General features: G+C 35.9%; 1 protein-coding gene across 1 annotated transcript in view; it reads right to left on the bottom strand.

The window, feature by feature from the left end:
* Window positions 1-19,503, bottom strand: part of LOC127619750 (calcitonin gene-related peptide type 1 receptor-like) — a 62,654-nt gene extending 43,151 nt beyond the window's left edge. Inside the window, exon 1 of the mRNA XM_052092729.1 lies at window positions 19,469-19,503. The gene's annotated coding sequence lies outside the window, so the exon portion shown is untranslated. The remainder of the gene's footprint in view (window positions 1-19,468) is intronic.
* Between the last annotated feature and the right edge of the window lie 5,994 nt (window positions 19,504-25,497).

The raw sequence follows: 25,497 nt of genomic DNA, 5'->3' as shown, positions 1-25,497 counted from the left end.
ATTCATCAAGAAAGTGCAACCTGATTAGTCATTAAAACTATAACCCAACCCAAATGGGCTTGTTTTCAGAGAGTGAATTCCAATCGAAAGTGATCAATCCTATGGACAAAATGCCATTTTGAAAACATCCATAGAATGTATCTAGAAAATATGTATGTTTTGTCTTGTGGCACTGGCAAATATTTCACATGTTTGAAGTATAAACCAGCAAAAAAAGTGAGAAATCTACCAGTACCACAAGATATGAAGAATTTATTTTGATTTAAGTATGTTCAGATATTTTTAATTTTTTTGGAAAACAAGACCAAAATACAGATTAAGAATTTTTTTTAATTGTAATAATAATACATATTTCTGTAATTTTCTAATACAGTGTTGAATGACATTACGCATCCAGACTAAACATCCATTCCAGTGTGATTTTGAGACAAAACAGCGTAATCACTTCTCAGCCAGCACAGTTCTTTGCACTAAAAATGTTTGCAAGTAATTCACACCCTGTCAGAGAGATGCAACTGAATGGCATGTGGTGACAGACGATCAACATTATATGAGACGGCTAAGGTCTATGAGACCTTGTCCTCTGCTTCCCTCAGGATAGAAGATTGTTAAGAAAATGCCTCTGTCCGTCTTGATATTCTATCTGCATTCTGCACAATATAGCCTACCTCTTTACCTAGCTGGGTTGATACATTTGGTTTCCCATGTGTACTGTATATTGAGCTGCGATTATTTTACTGCAACCACTATCATCAAACAGACCCGGTCACGTCCTTGCATCTACCCGATTTAACCTCCATCTGCATATGTGTGGTTTCACTGAAGGGAAGCCACACACCTCTTATATATATACGTATATATATATATATATATATACGTATATATATATATATATATATATATATCCACTCCAAATCGAGCCCTTTGTTGTGACGAGGTGCATTAGCACTTAATCCATCTTGGCCATTGAAACTGGAGCCAGCCAAGTGCCACATGTGCTCCAGATGTTCTTGACACAAGCCTGACAGCATGAGCTTTCAGACTCTAGCTAGTTGGGAGCAGACTGCTGGCAATGATGTTAAAATAGAATAAATGAAAATGGAGCGACATAAACACAGCAAAAATAAATATATATTTTCTCAATCTGTATTTTTATCTTTGAAACAAGATTAATTCAATTAAGAAGCAAAATATTGTTTTATACAAATTGTTTTCAGAGAATATATCTTGAATTGTTCTTGAAAGTTCAACCAAAAATTTTATTTTTCTTGTTGTTTATTCACCGTTCTAAACATGTATGACTTTCTTCCATGGAGCACAAAAGTAGATTTTCAGCAGAAGGTTAGGGACTGACAGCCTTGGTCACCATTCACTTTCATTGTACGGAACAACGATGCAATGAAAGTGAATGGTGACCGAGGCTAATAGTATGCCTAACATTTACTTCTGTGTTCCACGAAAGAAAGAAAGTCATTAGTTGATTTGGAACAACATGATGACACAACTGAATTTTTTTGGTGAACTATCCCTGCCAGAAAGTTTGTTTTTATTACCCCTTTGGAAAATTGTTCTTTCTTGTTTTAAGCATAAACCTCACACAATCATGTTAGATTTATGCTAAATTGGACATGGGGCAAGAAAAATAAACTTACCTCAAGATATAATCTATGAAAACAAATTATAAAATTGTATGCAATTTTTTGCAGTAAGATTGTCAGCTCTTCAATGCAAAATAGCTTCTATTTATGGCTATAGTTTCCCTTCTGCGAGATACACAACACACCACTGACTAAGAGAACAAAGCACAGCCACTGCTTTGATAATGGATCTATAATCTTTTTGGCCTTTGTGGAGTCAAATAGAGTTCAAAGAAAAATGTCAAACAGAGTCTTTGCAGTCACAGTCTATCTCAGCCATAAGTCTCTCAATCATTCACAACTGAAAATTGGATTTGTACATTATTTTGCTCAGTATAGGTTGTAAAGATTGTACTACTAAATGCAATTATAAAACTCTGCCTTCAGTCTCTCATGCAATAATGTTTCCTCTGGGGATCTAAAGGTTTCTAGGTGTGCTTTCTTTAGTCTATTTTAAAAAGTGAACCTTCTAGATGTTTCTCAAATGATGGGTCACAACCAAACAAAGGACTGCAGGTCTGACAGGGTTGATGACAGTATGGGAAATAGCTAAGGGACAGTGGCTAAATGCAACTAACCGTATAATCATACATATCCCCGTGCGGCCCCATGCGCTACAAATGCGTGGACATTATATTTTGGCTTCGCTATATGCAACGCATAGTTTCATTTCATATAAACCGACTGATCTTAGTTAAGGAGACTCTAGGCTGTCAGTAAAGGGTTAAACCTTTGATGTCCGGAGTCATGTTACATAACCGCCTATCACAGCGGAGTTTGTCTTTGGGAGAAATTCCAACAAAACTACATCTGCTAAGAAATCTAATTAAGCTGTTACACTAAAACATGCTTGAGTCAAAAGATTTCATCCAATAAGCCATTTTTAAAATTTTTGTGATTTATCACGAAAAGGCAGCGGCTGATGCGGCCTGCTCCCATGGTAGTTACGTCACTTCCCCCCCTCAGGGATGTGGGGGATTATATGACGTCTTTTTGGGACATTGTGGGAGGTTATGTGCAGACTGATTCACCTACTATTATGCACAAAACAGCATTCTTGTGGGGGGGGAGTCCGCCCCTGATGGACAGTCCGCCCCCCCGGGAAAATGCCCGGTATGCCAGATTACCAGTCCAGCCCTTAGTGCACCTGCATCAGCAGGTCCCATAACAAGGTTCTATAGGAACCCCTAGTGCCACTACATCGACACAACGTTGAGTGAGTGACAGAAGGGGAATGTCTTGCTTACTGTCGTAACCTCCGTTCCCTGATGGAGAGAACGAGACGTTGTGTCCCTTTTGCCACAACGCTGTACTAGCCTCTGAAATGGCCGGACTTCGGCTGCTCAGCACAAAACCTGAATGAGAGCGGGCATTCCTTCTCCTTTTATACCCGTATGTCCATGGGAGTTGCATGCAAATTCCACTCGCCAGTTCTCATTGGCATTTTCTCAAAAGCATAGAGGTGTTCGGGGCTCTCAAGAGCAACCCCTAGTGTCACCTCCATCAGGAAAAGAAGGTTATGACAGTAACCAAGACGATTTTTTTTTTTGGCAAAGTAGAATTTTTTTTTTTTTAACAAGTCAAATCAAGTCAAATGATTTTTATTTGTATAGTTTTTTATTTGTGCTTTTCCCAAAACCTATTGTTTCAAAGCAGCTTTACAAATAATCAACTGTGATGACTTTTACTCAAAAACTTGAATCACCAACACTCCTAGAAACATAATAAACAATTTGATTAAAAATATCTGATTTCTACAGCTTGGTATTATTTATAATTTATAATTATTTATAATATGTGGACATTAATTTTTAGGAAAACTATTTGGTAACTAATGGTTTTATTTTATGAATTATTGGCTGCAGAGATTAATGTTATTTTTGTAATTATTTTTCTTTAATATTATATTAATACAATCAATATTAAATGAGTCAATATAAAATCTATGTTTGATTCTAAGCACATTTTGTTAACTGCTGTATGATAAACTATTGTGTAACTATGTTTGGTTACCATTTCATTTAAATGTAAAATCTAGGTTCTGAAGCAAAACCAGTTGAGAACCACAGTTCCAAAATTAACATCTGTTACATAAAATCTTTTCAAGTGCACTTCTATCCTTGTCTACGTTATGGTGTCTACGTTATGGTGTGCATGGTGAATGAATGCATGTCTCCTAAAATATTCTAGATTAAGACTGAGTCAAGCAGAAAGACTAGCACTATGGGAGGTGCAGGTATGAGCACACATCATTGTCTTAATCTCCAACTAAATGGGAAAAGGTGGCGGCGCCCTCCTCTTCAATACATGCCATTTGACCTTCCTCAGAGAGCCCTTGATTCTTATCACAGTGGCCTGGACTTCTCTGTTCACACCAGTAATCAACAACACCATAGAGAACAGACACCGCTATGAAGCTGCTGCTGCTACTCCAACCAAATGCCAGGCTCTGTCAAGCGGAGAAAATAAGAGTGGGCATGGAGCGCTGTTGCAGCATTAGGATGAATTTCAAGGCTTTCATTCATGATGTAACAGCTAAAGGATGGGCAAGGAGGAGGCGGGAATCGGCTGAACAATCAACATAAAATTTTAATGCATATATGAACTTAAACAAACATAAAAAGACACACATGCAACGTGGCCACGTGTGTGTGTGTCTCTCTGTCTCTCTTGAACTGGCGTTTCCGGCTGCCACTTATCTCATGCTTCCGCTGAGAAGCTGATTCAGCGCCGGCCGTGCTCCATCACGGTCCGGCCACGCCCTCCTCCTCATCACACTCCACCCCGGCCCGATTGAAGCCGTTGAAGTGTTTCAAAACTTTTTCAAACCAGTAGTGTATTTCCAAATATCATTTTCATCAGTTTATTTCTCGAGCATGTCATTATATATAAAAGCGCTCATTAATTCTGACCTAAGTTCGTGTTTAATAATTGCAATCAGCCGTTTTTGATCCTCGCTGTAAATTAAGCTGACTTATATATTTTTCTATTTTCCCCATATGTCACATATGGAGTAATCCATCCCTGTCTGAAAAGCTACACAAACAAATGAGAATTAAATTTTAATTTAATCTATGATCTGAGTGGAATAACCTCACATTTTTGACAGTTTTATTATTTTCACTGACATTTACCTTTTTCCATTTGATACAATAATTTTTATTTCTGATTCTTACAGATTTTTGCATAGATAAGCAAATGAGTGTTCAAGTCATGGAAGGAAAAACAAATGCCGCTTTATCTGGCACATCCCAATCTGTTTATGCCAGATTTTTATCATTCCTTTAATTTTACAATTCAACTGTCAAGAAAAAACCCTTCATCTTTTTGTTTCCATAGGTAGACAGAGAGAGGATATATTTTTAATGCCACCTTGAGTCATTCATAACACTGTTTTCTGATTTGCCTTAAAAATCATAAAAACGCATACAGATCACAAGAAAGACAAGCTATCCGTTTATTGCTCAGAAGGTCAAACATGTGTTCTTTAATAGCTTTTGAAACAGCACAGACTCTTTTGGCTCCAGGTGCTTAAACTAACGGCACGATATAGAGAAATATGGAACATGAGTAATATGGCTATGCTCCAAAGTCCTCTTAAGCAGTCCAGTTGATGGCAATGTAAATGGATTAGGCATGATGGGGCTTAAAAGACACTGTTGTGAAAGCACTGGTTGTATAAAGAACTTTTTGGAATAATCAGGAACGAAAACCCCAATAGTAAATCTGTACAGAAGCATATTTTTAGGTTAATGGAACAAAGATCAGCTCTATAAATCAGATAACAGGGCAAAATATGGCTTAACTATTCCAAATTTCACATTCTTTTCCTACATATTTTCCAAGCCTGGAAAATCATTACATGCAATGAGATGAACATTCTTAGCTTCTCAGGCTAAATTTCACATTTCACAATTTATATTCAATATTGTACCACCTCAAGATTTAAATCTAAGTAATGTACAATTACTGCCCACATTTAAGTCTAACACAGCCATAATCTTGTTTGTGAGTTTTCATTAAATGTCATACTGTAAGGTGCAAAAAATGCAATTTCTTATGCAAATTTCTAGGAAGCTGTCAAGCGTGCATTTTACAGATACAAATTGGATCTGTTGGCAGTAATCCATAGGAACTGAGTGTTCATTATTCCACGGCTCTGGCTTGTGTCAATCAATTCACAGCATTTATTTTTATCACAAAATTAATCAAAGCAGGCAATGCAAATTCTTAATTCTTTTCCTGGGACTTTAGATCTAGCTAAAAAAAGGACAATCAAATCCCTCATTTAGCAGATGTAAAAGAGGAGCGCTGAAAGAGAAGATTCTTTGCTTCATGCAACATTGAGAGACCTTAAATGTGACCATTTTTTTACCAGACAAGTAATCCTTTCCTTCAGAATGATAATAAAATATCAGTCCTTACAAACTCAGCATGTGTTATTTCCTTGATCTATATAATTAATATGATTTTAATGCAGTGCGTTTCGCAAAAGCATCATTAGACAACTATAGTTACAAGTTTCAACATTACCAGCATAGTTCAATGATTTGGTGATTCGTGAAACCGAAGTTCCAACAAACATTCGAAAACTGCATCGCAAGTGGTTCAAACTACAGCTCTTTACCTGTGGTTAGAAGCATAGTTCAATATTAGGTTGCTGTGTGGACATAATTTCACTTTGCTGAGGCTTCTTTATCTTTCATTCCATATATATATATATATATATATATATATATATATATATATATATATATATATATATATATATATCATTCTGTCAACACATTGAACACGTTTACATGCATTTAAGAAATGCTTATTCTGGGGGCCTGGGTAGCTCAGCAAGTATTGACGCTGACTACCACCCATGGAGTCACAAGTTTGAATCCAGGGTGTGCTGAGTGACTCCAGCCAGGTCTCCTAAGCAACCAAATTGGCCCTGTTGTTAGGGAGGGTAGAGTCACATGGGGTAACCTCCTCGTGGTCGAGATTAGGGGTTCTCGCTCTCAATGGGGCGTGTGGTAAATTGTGCATGGATTGCGGCGAGTAGCATGAGCCTCCACATGCTGGGAGTCTCCCCGGTGTCATGCATAACGAGAATCGTGATAAGATGTGCAGATTGACAATCTCAGAAGTGGAGGCAACTGAGACTTGTCTTCCGCCACCAGAATTGAGGTGAGTAACTGCGCAACCACAAGGACCTACTAAGTAGTGGGAATTGGGCATTCCAAACTAGGGAGAAAAGGGGATAAAAAGAAAAGAAAAAGAAATGCTTATTCTGGGGTTTTGCTGAAAGTGGCCTCCTTAAACGTCAAATGAAGGCTGTTAAGAGAAAGCGGACATGGCTTTTATGTGTTGATGTTAATGCATAAGTACCATTTATATATTTTTGAAGAGTGAGTATGTGTGTATGCGCTCAAGTGCATTGGGGGAACCCCGAAATCTGATGTAAAGGGAAACCCATCTATTGAAATGTATGTATCTACTGCACCTTTCCTGTCTTCAGAAGATTTCTCAAATTAAACGGCTTTCTGGTGTACGTGTAAATGAGCTATTATAATTTAATAATCACAGAAGTTATCAATCCACCCCTGCATAATGTCATTAACGACAGCTCTGTGTTTTTGAATCAAAGTGGTGTCTATCTATCTATCTATCTATCTATCTATCTATCTGTCTGTCTATCTGTCTGTCTGTCTGTCTGTCTGTCTGTCTGTCTCTCTATCTATCTATCTATCTATCTATCTATCTATCTATCTGTCTGTCTGTCTGTCTGTCTGTCTGTCTGTCTGTCTCTCTATCTATCTATCTATCTATCTATCTATCTATCTATCTATCTATCTAGTTAGCTAATTAGCTAGTTAGTTCAATATTTGAGAGTAAAAGCGAAATAGTGTTTAAAGAAGAGGTTTCCATGTGTACAATTTGGGTTGTGGGACAAGTCTCACTCAGGTTATTTAAAGACTTGTACTAAGATTGATTGTCTAACCTGAGAATTCAAAAAGTGACTTAGGTAAGGGCAAAAGAGAAAAGAGAGAGAGAGAAAGAAATCTTTATCACAGCACTTCTAAATTTGTCATTAAGTAAGCGAGTATTCTTACATGTTAAAACAGACAGTGAGAAATCTTCTAGCAAAATATTGTCTAGAAAATATTTAATCCTAAGATTTACCCTTTGATTTAATTTTTAATAATGTTTGTAAAAAAAATTGTCATATAACTATTATAATATAATAACACACACACACACACACACACATACTGTATATATGTATATACTGTGTTATTATATTATAATAGATATATTAAAATTTTATAGATGTGTGTGTGGTGTGTGTGTGTGTGTGTGTGTGTGTGTGTGTGTGTGTGTGTGTGTGTGTGTGTGTGTTATTATATTATAATAGTTATATAAAATTGTATATATTTAAGTAATATCACACGAGCAAGAGTGCGATATGGCCCTACATCAGCACTGCTGTGATTCGGCCGCACGTAGGTAATTACAGCAGTGCTGATGTAGGGCCATATAGCGTGATTGCGAGTGTCCAATCTTGTCCAATCAGATTTGTGGACCGGAACTAACTGTTGTATATATATATATATATATATATATATATATATATATATATATATATATATATATATATATACAACAGTTAGTTCCATATATATATCTGTTAGTCATGGTTTACATACAAACAGCGCTCCTTGATCGCTCGTATTACTACTACATTACTTAAGTTATGACATTGTTTTAAACAGCTTTAAATGAACAACTTCAGCATTAAGGCTCATTACAGCTGAGAGACACAACAGACTGATTGATTACAGAACTCTAGGCGCTTACCGCTTATCGAGATTCCACACTGGATACACACTGTTTAAAATGGTGGAGGACGTCGCTGTTTCTATAGTGAATAACTATTCGCGGCTACCACGAAATAGGGAGAAATACCCCTGTTTGGACTATTTTTTCACTGAGAAAGCTGACCTTCAGAGAGCTGACAGCATCTCTGCTTGGGAGTGGCAACAGGTGATTGCACACTCTCCGTCTCTCTCTCTCTTTCTCTCTTTCTCTCTCTCTCTCTCTCTCTCACACACACACACACACACACACACACACACACACACACACACACACACATATCCATCCTTGTTTATCCAATAACTTGTTAGAAACAGCACAAGCCATGATACTATTTCTGAAGTAAACATTTTTAATTACTACCGGATGCTTGGAAGCATCATTTGTTTTGAACCAGCAACGGCAGATTCTGATCCGTCACGTAAGAGTGTAGTTCCACAAATGCATTTTTTATGACCGTACTTGGTTTATCCAAATTTTTAAAAATGTACTTGTTCATTGAACTGTTGCATATAAGCAATATCACACTCGCAATTGTGCTATATGGCCCTAAATCAGCACTGCTGTGATTCGGAAGCAGGTAATCACAGCAGTGCTCTATTTAGGGCCATATAGCAGAATTGCTTGTGTGATATTACTATATATATATATATATATATATATATATATATATATATATATATATATATATATATATATATTGCACAATATGCAAAGTACACTCAGTATAATTCATCCTGTCATGCTGATTTTTTATCTCACGATTCATTTTTATTGTTTTTATTTTTTACAGCCAAAAATGAGTTTAAATATAACGCCTTCACAGCTGTGTCTTTCTTTCCCTGCTTAGAAAATGTGCTGCTTGTTCTCCAGAGAGTCTAAACACAACTGGCGGAAAAGCAAGAGTGGAAGAGCTTACACAAAATAGTGAAGACTGGATTGCCCCACTTTAACTTTTTTAGTGTGTAAATGGAAGCAAACGCATTTTATAGCACAGCTCAACCTTCTTCTATCAATTCCAAGAATAAAGAATAGGTTTATTAGTGTCTTGCCCTATTTTATTTAAATATTGAATAAATGCATTTGTGTCTGTCAATTTTAGGACATGTTGATAATGTACTATGCAGAATACATAAAAACTTTCAATCCTATTCAGTCACAATAAAAACGTACCATCCTGTTTTCCACTTAGGGATTGTCTCAGGGATAAATGGTAAGTTAAACATTTTGGTAAATATGCTTGGGAGAGACAAATCTGCCTTGGGACAGATCAGAGTTTACAGCATGTTCTTAAACACAGAGCTATGACCTGATGTCTCTGAAGCCCTCTGCAAAATGGAAACATGTAGTCTTTGGAAGTATTGGATTCTGCAGTGTTTCTAGGGATATTTGTTTTTCTTCACCATCGAGTAGAACACGATGTGATGAGATAAATGACATAAAGCTTGATAATAGCTTAAGAGCTGGTTTATATATGAATATGTTTATATTAAAAAAATTATAATTCTTGTAATTTTGACTTGTAGGTATAGGGCATAAAAAAACATGTAAGCACTGCAACTGCAAACCTGCTGCATTGTTGAAAAATATACTAAACAGATTTCATGAAAGCTTAAAAAGGGCACTGTAAAAGTAGGAAAGGTTAAAGTTAAAAAAAAAAAGATTTCTTCATGTAGTCTCTCCAATCAAGCAGCCATTAAAGAAGCCCTCTAGAGCCAAAATGTACACTACAGGAGACTATAATGTGTCGATTTTAGTAGGGACACACCAAATGACACAAATTATTAACCTAAAATGTGCTTTATGTGGTAACATCTAAATGAACTGCTTTGTTCAGTTAATTCATGTAAAAACAATATTATTTAACTGAATCAACTCGACTACATTAGCTTACAGCAACAAAACTCATTTAACGTTTAGATCATGTAGAAATAGCTCCTCAAGGTAACAACTGCAAATTATCACTTTTAACAGTGTATGTGGTTGATAAAGTAAACTAAATCTCATGCACAGTTAATGATGGCGTATAGGGTGCAAGTAGCCTTTCGACAGCGTTCCTTTTTCTTTCTTTTGCTCCCTGTGGTTATGATTCGCCTTAATGTTTCTTTAATAAATTTAATTTAATAATTACACACATTAAAAGGATTTCATGGTTACCCATTTCCTAAAACATTATATGAATTCCTCTGTCTGTCATGATTGTCAGCCATCACAAAGCAATTCAGCCTTTAAAAAAAAAAAGCTTTATGGAGTGCATTGCAAAATAAGCGTAGCAGACTTACAGTATCTCCACTGAGAGTGCAGCCAGTACAATATGTATTTGCAATATTTTGTCATATCTGAGTGTGTCCAGATGAGAAATATTATGGAAGCATATTAGTGCAGTCAAACACCATAGTATTTATAAAGGGATAGTTTACCCAATAATTAGTATTCCTTTATCATTTACTCACCCTCATGTCGTTCCAAACCAAATGACTTTCTTTTCTCCGTCTTTTTTCCTATAAAATTAAAGGAAATTGTGGCTGAGGCTGTCAGTCCTTAATATTCTGCCTAACACCCCTTTTGGAGGAACTATCCCTTTAACCGATTAAGCTCTGATGGTGTTTCAACGGCATGCCCAAAATTAAAAGCTTATAACTCGACAATAAAAAAAGGAGGGTCAAGTGTTTGGTGTCATTGTAAAGAAAACATTAAAAAAAAAATTATGATATAGATAATGATAAATGGCAAATCTATGATAAATTCTCAACAACAACAAAAACTTTTAACAAAAGAATTTGAGCTGAAACGTAACCTTTTTTTTAACTTATTTTTCTAATTTGGCATTATATACCTCAGGGTGTAAATAAGGTGGCTCCAAAAAACTGCTTTTGTTTTGTTCCCAATCAGGTTAACTGTGACAGAAAATGTTTGTGTTGATATTGAAAGTTAAAGCAATTGAAAGTTAAAGCATTACAACAATAATTTTTCCAAGTGTCCAAAAACGTCTCCAAGTGCCAGAAAGTCTCTCCAAACAAATTAAACATTATAATGTACATGTCAAGTCAAGACATAAGGAAGTCATTTTTATTTGTATAGTGCTTTTCAAAACACACATCATTTCAAAGCAGCTTTACAGGAAATCATACATAAAATGTTTTTTTTAAAATGTAATATCTATAAAGACTTAGAGTGATCATTGTGCAGTTTGATTAAATATGATTGTAAATTGTGTACTAAAATTAAATAATGAAATAACAATTGTATTAACACTGAAGGGTGAGGGTCAAAATCCCTTGGCTCTTCAGATATATCAATACATATATATATATATCCTTTTATATCAATATCTATCTGTATTCTGTTGCTTAACTTCTTTAATAAAGTGATGAATTAACTATATGCATGATCACATAATCAATTCTATTTTCTTATGCATAATTGAAATATACTTTGAATCATATGTGTGTTGAATGTTAATTAGTCTCTTTTAGGAACATTCCAGAGTCTCTCTGTCCTGCCCGTTGGCTGAAGGTCTTTTGGGGGATAAGCTTATTTGTGACGCTCTCCAGCCTCTCAGGGGAGGGGGTCAGGGGGAATGCGTTAAACATGTGTTCCAGATGTATTCTGTGTTTGATTGTTACCTTTCCATGACTAATTATATGGTTTAAAGTCCTATGTAATAATACCTGAATAGTAGAAGTGTGATTTTCTCTTATTATTTCTTTAGGGAAGAAATGTATGTTATTTCAACCCTCTCCTCTGCCCGAGGAGTGAATATTTTATCTCTCTGTTTTGGTTCAAATGGCCTGATAATGTGTGCTCTGGCTCTCTTGTGCCCAGAGAAGAACTGTCGTTAGTCAGTGTTTTGTGTGTGCATTTGACCTTCTACCCAGTTTTTGAACCCAGGGATGCACACCAGGCCGACTCGAAGACGCCCCGCGACCATCTGCGAGGTCACTTCAGATGTAAATCTCGGGCTCGGACGACAAGTGCGCTGATTAATGTTGATAGGCCGCATAGCTGTCTATATGTTGTGACTGTATGTTCTTTTAGCCAATCAGGAGTAAAATAATGGAATGTACGTCCTTGCAAATGGTATAATTGATGTAAGATTTTGTGTAAGGTACGAGTTGGCTTTCGATCTCCTCGTGAGACTTTGCCGCTGGCTCTACCAATTTCACTGCAGACTATACTTCAGTAAATTTTTGATTCTTTAATTGAACTTCTCGACTCCTGGTCTTCTTTCTCCATATCTGGTCCGGGTCATAACTGTTATACCCCTAACAACCCCTATGAGCAAACTAAAAGTGATTTTGTGCAGAGTTCTTTTGGAAAGCACAAAAGCACTGGTTGAGATGCAGACCAAAAATAATTTGTCAGATCCCGGAGCACTGGCATGAATTTTGAGAGATATTAATCCTTAGAGGAAGTAAGATGTGCAAAGCACCAAATTAAAATGAATCTCCATTATATTTAAGTGCACCATGTGACAGTTTAATCATACATAATTTGACAAAAACCCCCTTTTAAATCAGATTTATCACTGGATAATTAAGGCCAGCCAAGATAATCCAAACATGGTGAAAATTATTCTAATTTGGTCATCGTTTGAGAAACAGTCACTCTATGTACTGAAGGTATAGTCAATGCATTGGGGATAAAAGGTTTGCACAAATTACAGTCAAATTTGTTAGTAGAATCAAAATGACTGTGTCAGAAAGGTGAGTCATGTGGATGGACTGTGGTATTCATGCTCAGGAATGGATCTCTCCAGCTTTTTGCATGTGGTTTGAAAAATATGACAATATAATCTCCTTCTAACATTATCTTAACATTACAGTAGCTGTAAACACACTCTGCATCGAACCATACATTTCTTCATACTTAATGAAACGATTAATTTTACGTAACCCATCTAGCTTTATAAATCTCTACTTGCACTTTACCCTTCGCTAAGCCCCACCTTGAAAGCACTTCTGACCAATCCTATCTTAACAATTGTTGCTCCTCTGCCATTTCTCTTTTGCCTAAATACCTTTTAAACAATAAGAGCCTATGGGAGTAATGTGTGTTTGAGTGGTTTTAAGCCGGATTTTAAAGAAATTCCAAGAGTGACACGAGGTACCTCGTATTGGGAAACACGCTGAGCCCAAAAGAATCTGTGATACACGCAGTGATTTTTTTTCTTTCTTTTAAAAAAATCTTTAAATGGTTATGAAATGCTATTTTTTTTATAATTGTATTATCTTCACTGAGTTCATGAATAAAACTGTATACTCACAGTTTTGCAAGTCCAAGTGTTTTTAACTGTCCCATTCTTCAATAACAGTTCCTTTGCAAAGCTTGAATTGTATTATGACTGGTTCACAAGCAGTCCACGCTGATATGAAATGCACATGCACAGTTTATGGCACTGTGAAACATGACGCACACACATAGATGCATTGAGGCGCAGATTGCCAGAAAAACAACCAAACGGTCAAAGACGTCCAGCTAGTGCTTTTTTACATACACCAAGTATTAAAAATAGCGAAATTGAGCAGAGCAGCTAACTGAATCGCATCTCCTTTTCTGACTTGTAACTTGACACTGTGTCTTTTAAAAGTGCAGCAATAAATATAACAACGGTCAAAGACGTCTGTCTAATGCATGTTATATGAAACAACAACAACAACAAAAAACTTCAAAATTCCATTCGTTTCAAAATCAAAAACTAAACAAAATTAATTCTGCCCCGAACCCTGGCCCTTCAACTCAAAGGAAATATCTAAAAAAAGTTTTGTTCTTTGATTATTCGTTTTGTTCCAACAAACAAAAAAGCAAGAAATCAGCCCATCTGCCACCTCCATTGCTAATGGATACAAAATCAATACACAGCTTGAACATCTGACCTGCACATGTGGGTGGGTCTGAAACGCAACCGGCCAACCTGCGCTGTCATTTGTCCTGCCTCAATCAAACCCATCAGAACAAGAGCTCAACATGACACAGCTCTGCAGATGGATGGATTAATCGAATTTTCAATCAAGACTCCTCCAAACGTTCGACAGCCGCACATTCACTACAACTCTACTCTCCCACAAGAAGCAGAAAAACAATGGATCCATCCAACAGCCCACCAACTGAATGAAGCAACATACAGTATATAATGATATAGCCTGAATACAATAATAAAGTTTTGTGCTGCTAAGTATGACAAATTTGTCAAAATGATAATACAGGTGAAGTGGAACACGTAGGTTTTTGTATGTGATATTTCTTCATTTTCATCTCTAAGGTGTTCTGGAGTTCTTTAGTTCAGAGTTCTGCACATGACGGGTGAAGCACTAATATTTGATGAAACAGGTGAAAAAATATTTAAGTTGTCATTTGCAGGTCAGGCTGCAGGTCAAAAAAAGCCCATCTTTGTTGTCTAGGGTTTGGGTCCTTTTCTCTTCACGCTGTTAGTGAACCACGACAGGGGCCCCCTTACCCACATGTACCTCTATAAAATGTGCAAATAAACGTCTATTTATTTAAAAATTTCAATTTCAGAAGTACAAAACTGAAAGAACACAATTATTTTATTTTATTAAAATTACCAAATTAAGACATGGTACAGAACACTTGCTGTAAATAGTGGCATATGGTATTTGCACCCTTGTGTATAATAAAATATTATAATAAGTAGGTTATTGTGATGGAACTTAACTACATTGCTGGCAGTGGGAAGAAACGCACCTGATGTGTCACATAATGGTACCTTGTCACTGTTATCTTCAAATGCCGAGAGTGGTCTCTTCCGGTCCAAGAAACGTGTTACCGCGACCCTCGTTCTGCTGGCCCATGAGATGTCAGACCAGCAAAAGCGTGTGTGCTCCCGTCCACCACCTTCTCTGCACTGCCTAAACTTTAATGATCACAACGAAAATGCCACGTATATTTTCGGTGATATCACAGTCCCCTTAGACACTTTATTTAGACCTTTTGTGTTCATTTGAATTTAGCGTGAACTGTATGTCTTAGCTTACATAAATCGATAAGGGTAAAATACTGAGATTGGCAAAAAGTGGACTCAAATCCGGATCACCCACACATCTAACCAGCTGTTTTACTAATGTCATCACATCAGATCTTAGGCTGAAGGAAATTCACATACTTATCTCTCCATGTCTCTTCTTCAAAGCATATGCAATATTTGTAATTGTTTTGACAGGCTCCATCAGACTATTGGCATGCATATAGCTGGTCTGTGTGCCCAGTGCTATTTTCACTTATTGCAAATAATTATAATTGTAACAATTGTATAGTGTATTGCCATTACTGATTTAGCTCAACATTGCTAGCTATAGGTTTTTGTGATTTTTTTCTCACTTCAGTTTTCCGCTGACAACCTGGCTATTTTAGACATACCTTTATTAGATAGTTTAGGGATTGACTCACTAAACATTAGCGTTTTTCAATCAGTTTTCAATGAATGAAACGTGATTACCCACTACTGATCATGTCTCTTCTGTGCCATCTGATGCCACATGCTTTTTTTTCACACAATCTCAAAGGCAACATCTGTATTGTATTGTAAGGAGCAAATCCATTTGCCATTATATTTTACAATTTCAGCTGCTTTACAGTGAGCAGAGAACAACCGAGCGAGTGCACAAAGTTTAAAAACAGCATTAACAAGTAGGCTATTAATTCACTAATGGGAGTCTAATTATTTATAATGTATTGAAATGTGCAAATTTATGGTTATGTTTGGTAATTTACATCACAACATTTTACAATAATCTATACCCTGCCTTTTAAAATTGGAGGTACGGCATCATAGCAAGTTATTGCCGCGTTAAGTTGGTACGTTGCTAGACAAATTGATTGTCTGGCTGACCAACAAGCGACAACAGAGTTGCAACAAATATGCAGCTGCCAAAACGCCCAGAAGAATGTCAATGCTCCGAATTCAAAATGAGATCTATCTATCTGCAGAGCTGCATCATGCCGAACTCCCACCCTGATGGGCGTGATCGAGGCAGGACAAATGACAGTGCTGACCAATCTCCTTTAGGCCCACCCACATGTGCAAATCAAACACTCAAGCTGTATATCCACTCCACATCCATCAGCAATAAACACAAGAAATTAGCTCATCTCTTGATCCTCTACTTTCCAAACAAAACGAATAATCAAAAAACAAGCCGTTATTTCTTTTGCAATAAAAAAACCAAATTCAAAACACAACCATTTTTTTTGCCTTTTTAATTTCGATACAAATCCAAATGAATGCAACGTAGACTGACCTATTTTATAGTTTTCAATATGAATTTCATACATTTGAACTGTAGTCATGTGGCATTTAACAAAATCCCAGCAAAAGAAGAAATCCAATATTTTAATATTCAATATAGAATTAAATATTCTAACATTCAAAACGCAGAAATTCAGATCTCACAGAAAGTAGGCCAGAGGTCAAGCATCCATGTTCCACAGGGAAAAGTAGAGGATTTCAGAGAAGTCAAATGCAGCAATGGCAATTCCATCATTTGTAGTGAAAACGTAAAATTGAACATTATTCAAGTACCCATGACCAGTTTATATCTAACCATTTAAATGAAGTATTATATAGCCCTTTTCAAGGGCGGGTTTACGATTTCTTTGGCCCCAAGCAACTGACCAACCTGAGACCCCATTTTGAAAAATTTTGCTTAAAAAAATAACTATTTTTATTTTAAATCATAATTTTAAATTCTTCCTATCAGCTGTTGTGGCCAAGTACATTCAAAATGTTTAATAAAATAAAAATCTTGTTAAAGATAATCAATACATGTATGAAAACTAATTACACATGAAAACACAACAATGACTAAAGGTGGGGGCTTGGGTAGCTCAGCGAGAATTGACGCTGACTACCACCCCTGGAGTTATGATTTCGAATCCAGGGTGTGCTGAGTGACTCCAGACAGGTCTCCTAAGCAACCAAATTGACCCTGTTGTTAGGGACCCTGTTGCCTGATTAGGACCTACTAAAGCCCAAGAGTTAAATGGTGTATCTGTATAGTGTATAAGTATATATGGACCTGGAATCATACATTTCTAAATGCATCTAAATTGCTCTCATATGTGTGTAAAATAAAGCTTATAATTCTGTGCAAAAATTTGACATGCTCATATGTTGTCCCAGCCTCAGCAACAGAATGACTAAAAATGAAACCTGCAATGATGGTCTCTGCAAAGCTGTGACAAATAACCTCACTTTCATCTTGGGAAAGCAATTAAGATTGTTCTGTCTATTCAATGACTTATGCAAAGCAATCACGAAACACCACTGACGCAAAAGCAGCAGTGAATTGAGCAGACAGCCCCATGTGATGCCAAAACACTTCTATTACATACAACACACAGAGGCAGAGGGAGAGAGAGGGAGTGAGAGATCTCAGCTCTGAACCAGCCATGCATTGCCGGCTGTCACCCTCCGCTGCCTGCCTGCCTGCCGGTGCAGGGAGCCACTCAAGAAAATAGAGAGAACCAAATAGATTGCAAAAGAGCCCACTAGATAGAAGATGAAACAAAATTGCTATAAGAGAAATTTAGCATGTAAAATTTGTTAGTGGGATGACAACAAAATGGGAAAAAATAAAAGTAACACATGTAGAAATGAGAAAAGACATTATATACAAGACTTATTTTAGAAACCATTTTGCCCTATCCAATAAGCACTAGAGAGACAAATAGTTGAATTTAGATTTTTCTTTCTGTGACTAATCCTTGAGAAGCCATTCATGAAATGCAGACATTTTCAAGTACAAGAGAACAGAAAATTCCTCACTTACATCCAAGTGTAACAATTAGTGGTTTGTGGCAGATTAATATAGAAATCCTAAAATCAAATAATTTCAAACAAGCAAGATATTGAATATTTGATTGAAAAACTTTTCCTTCCGTTACAGTAAATGAACTAAATAATGGAAAAAATAGGCCATGTATCAAGTATTTACTCGTGAATAATAGTACAACTAAACTACTATTTATTTATTTATCAAATCACATTTAAGAATACAGACATATCAGGTCTTTCAGCAGAATTCTGTACTCAACTCAAATTTTTCAAAAGAATCTTTTTCGTATTCATAACATTTATTTGTGCTATTGTAAATTATATTGTGTATTTAAAAAACTAAATAAATGTCCCAAAACATACATAGCAGTCCTCTGAATGCCTCTTTATAGTAGAGAACTCTAGATCGCTTTATAGCAGTACATGATTGTACGTTAGCTCCACCTACTGATACCTCACAACTCACATGTAGAATTTCCCTGTATATCAAGAATAAGCATGATGGAACAATGAGTGTATTGTGCATTGCAACCTTGCAAAAGTTAAATAAAAATCTACCTTATGGACAAACATGTTATTCTGTTAAATTTACACAACATTTACAATGCAAAAGCTGCAACAGAAATCTGTAAAGATTTTTATATTTAATATTGACCTAAACCATCAACATGCTACTTAGTTTATTAATATAGTATAGAAAGATTATTAATATGGCCTACATCCTAAAGGAAGAAGCACAACCAAATAAATGGTAAGTATAACAATAATGCGCAATCAATATTCAAAATGTCCAGGAAACTTAATTACAGTCGATTACTGAAATGTATTATCCAGTCCTTACTTAGAGCTTATTTTATTACAAGAGGTACTTCACTTTCCATGAGAAGTAAACAATATTCAGTTACCCCTAATGCTCTCTGACCAAACACAACAAATGGGGTTTCAAATCAACCATAATTTTTGTTAACAAATTCAAACATCTACTTATAGCTAGCAATGTACTGTACAATTATACTACAGTGGAAGCCGCAATCAAATAGAATATTACTCTTCCATAGGTCAAGGGCAAGTATTGACCTTCAGGTAAATTATAATGTATTAAAAACTGCAAACATTTAGACATGGCCTAGAAAGTCAGAAATACACAGGAGAATAATGGATGAACCATTACCTGAATTTGGAACCAAGCTAAACAAGTGAATGTCCGTGGCCCCATGGACTGGGACTAGTACCTTCATTACATGGTCTCTATGGTAAATTGCTATCTGTGTTTGGTTTCCTTCGTCATGTGGGATGGTTTAAGTGCTATGATCTGTTTGAACTTGCCAAACTGATCATGAAGAAATCCCAAATGTGAAAGCATTCTTCGGACTCAGTCAGTATCTAAACTCCCTTCTGTCTCCTAACTGTCTCTGCTCTGAGTCCAGCTCAAATCAGTGCACTTAAAAGAGACATGCTTTTTCTTCAATTTGATTATATGAAAGACAAGCCCTTATCTCTTCAAATAAAAATAAGTCTTTGGGAGTTTTTATGATTTATTGCTTTTTTCTGTACATTTTTCAAGAGAATACTTGTAGTACACACTGCAGTGTTAGTTTCAAAAGGGTAAAAAGAACATAATGCGTCACAATTACCTCTAGACAGAAAAAACACTTTCTCTTTAAAGTTCTCGCTCTCTCTCTCTCTCTCTCTCTCTCTCTCTCTCTCTCTCTCTCTCTCTCTCTCTCTCTCTCTTTCTCACTTTACATTATGACCAAATTAACATCAGAAATAATTTCTTCCATCATTTTTCAGCTTTCCCAGATCCATCTCTTTCTCCTATCAGTGGTGTATACATCGACTCCAATTAATCCTTCTGCCATAAAGGAGATACCTAGAACTACTGTTTCCTGTACATAATTTATATAATCAGCCAAGGCTCTAAATAAGTGAGTGTGGTTACCATATTCATAATCAAAGAGGATTTAACTAGACCAGTATGTAGCATGGAACTGACAAAAATAGTTCAGTTTCAAGGTGACAGCAATCAGCATCCTGTCATTATCTAGCTGGATATCTGATAGTTCAAATAGATTAATAGTTCACTGTGAGGCGCACTCGTGTTATATAATTTCTAAAATAGAATAACTGATTTCAAATTAATCAAATTAAGTTATGAACCTATGATTTTCTGGAAATATTTGTAAAGTCAGAACCTTTTTTTTTTTTTTTTTTTTTTTTGTCTAAAAGTTCCAAGTGTAAGCCAATAAAGTATTTTGGAGCAATATATCAGTGTGCGGAAACGCACCATTTTTTCTTTGATGTTTGCATTGTGTCTTGCACCTGTGCCCAGCTGTGCATACCTTTTATTAATTTTTCAGAGCCATAAACTGACCGTTTATTTTGTGCAAATTTAGAACCACGTGACCTTTTATATTCGGGTTCTGATTCACTAGTAGCCTATATTCAATTCAGCTTCATTCACGTATTTAACAACTAAAACAAATGGAAATAGAAGCTCAGCTAAGCCTAAAGTACATCACGTAAAGGTCACAAATCATAAAAGAAAAAATAAATTATATACAAATTAAATACAATAGCGCGCGAAAGTGTTTATTCTGTCATAATATCTAAGTTCACATCTTACCGTTCAATGGAGAAGAATGTAAATCCTTCGAGCTCTTCACTTTCTCACACTGGAGATCTCAATGTGAATTCCATCGTCTGTGACTCTAATAAGTGTGATGCTTTCATTGCATGTAATGTTTTATTTCTTTCTGAGGAGAATATCCACTCGTTTAAAAAGACTCGTTAAAAAGACGTGCAATCAAAAACGTCACTGTTTTATGGCAACTGCACATTTTTATGAGCGGTTACGTTGTTTCAATTCAGCAGCCGGTAATCCAAGTGCATCTAACTGCTCCTCGTCTCGCGCATGAAGCAAGTGGGCTCCTCCTCGAATTACTGACAGCGGGCTCCATCACTCTTAAAGACACATTTAGGCTGTGCTCAAAACAGTTAGCTGCCTATCTTGGCAGCATTTTGGGGTTTTACCATGGGTGCATTGCTAGAATGCTGTCTAGGAAGGCAGCTCATTAGGGTGGTAACACTTTATATTACTGACACATTTACTGTAGGCTGCGTCTCAAAAACTTGTGAACTGCCTTCTTAGACAGCATTTTTGGGCATCACAGGTAAATTAAGAATGCCATTTTGGTAGGCAGCTCACTGGTTCTGAGACAGTAACACTTTATATTATTGGTTACATTTTAGGCTGTGCCTTAAAACCTAGTGAGCAATTTGGGGTTTCATTTAGGTGTATTCCTAGAATACTGTCTATGAAGACAGCTCACTATGTTCAGGGCCAGAAACATTTTATATTACTGATACTTTTTTAAGCTGTGTCTCAAAACCTAGTGAGCCGCCTACCTACACAGCATTATTTAGCATCATGGGTGCATTCCTAGAATACTGTCTAAGAAGGCAGCTCACTAGGTTCTGGGCCGGAAAGATTTGATATTACTGACTGGGCAACAATTTGATGTTTCATCATGTGTGCCTTTCTAGATTACTGTCTCGGTAGGCAGCTTACTAGGTTTTGAGTTGGTAACATTTTATATTACTGACACATTAACTGTTGACTGCGTCTCAAATCCTAGTAAGCTGCCCTCTCAGACAGCATTTTTGTGCATCATGGGTCCATTTAGAATGCACCGACAAATGCACACGGGAATCCACAGGCAACAGAGCTCCAGTCTACTTACTCCAGCACTGAATAAGATGATCAGGGTGAGAGCAAGATAAAGGGGAACGCACTTTATCAGAGACGCCAGTTCGGGAGAGAGAGAGAGAGAGAGAGAGAGAGAGAGAGAGAGAGAGAGAGAGAGAGAGAGAGAGAGACGCACTCGGCCACGCTTTGTGTGTGTGTGTGTGTGTGTGTGTGTGTTTGTGTGTGTTTGTTTATGTTGAGTTTTACTATTACATTTTATGTTGAATGTTATCCAAGATATAAAGAAGTTCTCTGACTCCGCGTTGGCCGTGCACCCTCACGGCTCGGCCACGCCCTCCTCCTCGTCACAATGTCACACCACCTTTAAGAAATAATTTAATATGTGACTTAGTACTAAAGATTCAAATGGTTGTGTTACTTAATGAAGTGTAGAAATTGCAATATAGTGTCTTTTTCCAGCTGAGGTATGAGTGCATTTTTTTATAATTTTACATCACGTTAATCTTAAAATTAACTGTAACAGCTGTTTAGCTGTGGCTCAAAACCTAGTGAGCTGCCTACCATGACAGCATTTGTGGGCATTATCATTAAGTTCTGAGTCAGTAACAGTTTATATAACTCAAATTTTTTTAAGCTGTGTCAAACACTTGTGAGCTGCCTACCTTTAGCACTCACTAGGCTCTGAGCCAGAAATGTTTTATATGTCTTTATTTAAAAAAATAAAATCAATTCCAAACATTTACACATTCATATTTCTTTATAAAATTGGGACCTACGCTGACCTACGCTGACCTACGCTTTTTTTTTGGTGATTGGATGTGCGTTCTTTTTTCTGTTATTTTATACTTTAAATTTCTGACAAATTTACTGTATGCTGTGCCTAAAAATCTAGTGAGTCACCAACCTACACAGCATTATTGGGCATCATGAACAGTTAAAAAATGCCAGGAATTTACAAGAGTTAACAGAAATTTCTGACAGTAAATTACTGTTTTCAATATTTTACAGTAAAATCTATGCAGGCTATGTCACTTTCTGTCACAACAAAACAAATTACTGTGAAAAACTACATCTGAATATCGCACTTCATTATGAGAAAATGCTGTATTGTTTGAAGTCACCATTATGGTGATTAGTGTTCCCTTTGGATGGGAACCTTATCTAATTTATTTCTAATTAAATTTCTACCAGTTGGTGTTATTGTGTATTCTGTATAAAACACAAATTATTGTACTTCAGTGTATGGAGAAAATAGGTAATTTAGTGGTTTACTTTATATCAGCCCATGAAGTATAAACTACACCACATAAGATGCATTTGAAAGTACAGAAACAGTATAATTTTAAATGAACAATGAGGAAACATTTTTTGCAAAGCTAGGCTATAATATGGTTGGTTTTATCACTAATTCAATTTTTATCATGTGTTGTCAATCAGTCACCAAGATAACAACACTCAGCATACAAAACTCAATGATGGTGACAATTAACAAACACTGTAGATAAAAATGTTTTAAGATTCAGATGATCTTTGTGATTCACAGCAATGCTACATTACAGTAATTTGTTGGTCCTGTTCACTGTGAAGTCACAGTATCCAGATGTCTAAAAAGTAGGCTCAAACCTAGTGAGCTGCCTACCTACAGAGCATAATACTTTGTATAGTGTCCATGTTACACATGTATCACATATATTATTATGAATCAAAATGTGTAATTATATAAATAATTAAATAAATAAATAAATTTAATTAAAATAATTAATTAATTAAATTGAAATCACATTAATGCTATGTAATTGCAAACAGACACTAGAAATAATTACCAATTAAGTGTGCAACAAGTTATTCATTATCTATGTAATTACACAGTGACTTAAACACTCATGCAAATTGTAACCAAATAGCCTCCAATCATAGTGTCTGTTGTAACTCTGAGATACGCAAAAGTAAACAATTAATCTGAAAGTTTCCCAAAAAAATAAACTGTTTTCTTGTGAGAAAAACAATATTGGGGTACACATTACTTAAAGAAAAATTATGTAACACTATACAATACGGTTGTATTTGTTAGCATTTTGTTAACATGTATTAATGTTAATTTCTACATGTACTAATGCATTTTTTACATAAAAAGTTGTATATGTTAACATTAATTAATGTATTATGAACTAACACAAACAAACAATGAACAATTGCATTTTCATAAATTAACATTATGCAACATTAATAAATGCTGTAAAATTGTATTGTTCATTTTTTGTTAATAATACCTAATACAGTGTCTTTTGTTCACAAATAGAACCTTATTGTAAAGAGCTAAAAAAAAAAAAAAAAAGTTAAATTGGACAAAAAAAGGGTTTAAAGATAATTTCATCGATGCTCAATTACTTGATTATGTTTATTATTGCTTTAAGATGCTTTATTTACTTGAGTCAAATGCCACAAAAGCTGGACTTTGCATGCAGAAAAGAATAAATCCCTTTTGGGTGACAACCATCAAATGTGATTCTCTCTTTCTCACCAGCATGTTGCTTATGAGTTTTGATACCGTCTCTCACAGTGTGTGAGCTAAAGAAAATTTAAAGGTTGCTGCTGTAGTTCAAGAAGCTGGAAAATTGATTTAAAAGTGACAGAGATTATTCCAAATGATGATATAGGTGAGAAAAATATCAGTGAGGCTGGGATGTCAATAAATCTAGAATTAAACTTGACTGATTTTGACAGCTTTCTGATCATTGACCTTAGGTCAAGATTACGTCCCTTAGTTATGAATTGACAAAAAAATCCCAATTGCGTCCACAATAATTGGGCCTAACTTCCGATATTTGAAAGAACTTTGTCAAATATGTGTTGAACTCATTTGAATTGATGGTTTGGTGTAGACACTTTATCTTGTATTGATCTGTCTTTAAAGCATGGCTTTATGTCATAAAACTATGAGATTCATGCACCATGACTCTTACGTGAACCAAACGCTTTCTCTCTCTCCATCTGTCCATGCATGCATTAACTCACACGCACATATTCACACACAGACCGGAAAAGATTTGACGAGCATGAAGAAGCATATTTATGACACATTAAATCTGTCAAAGAAGATATTCTTGTCATCTCTATGGCTCAGAAGGACTTAGACTGAACGTGGCCAATTAAAATGCAAAGAATAAAAGATTGCATGTGTGTGAGAGGTGTATCAATCCATATTTTTCTATCTTTGGAATTATCAAAATTTTTGCTGAACACAAAATATCCTTCTTCACTAAACACACAGTCATTGTATTTTAAAAGGATAGTTCATCCAAAAAAATGTCTTATCATTTGCTCACCATCATTCCATTCCATATGACTTTTTTCTTCTGCTGAACACAAACATGGATTTTTAGAACAATTTCTCAGCTATGTTGGTCCATACAATGCAAGCTAACAGGGCCCAAAACTTTGAATCTCAAAAAACCTAAAAAGACATCATAAAACTTCAGTGGTTAAATCCA

Source organism: Xyrauchen texanus, chromosome 26 (assembly GCF_025860055.1).
Source record: "Xyrauchen texanus isolate HMW12.3.18 chromosome 26, RBS_HiC_50CHRs, whole genome shotgun sequence".
Classification (NCBI taxonomy): Eukaryota; Metazoa; Chordata; class Actinopteri; order Cypriniformes; family Catostomidae; genus Xyrauchen; species Xyrauchen texanus.
This window is presented reverse-complemented; position numbering and strand designations above follow the sequence as displayed.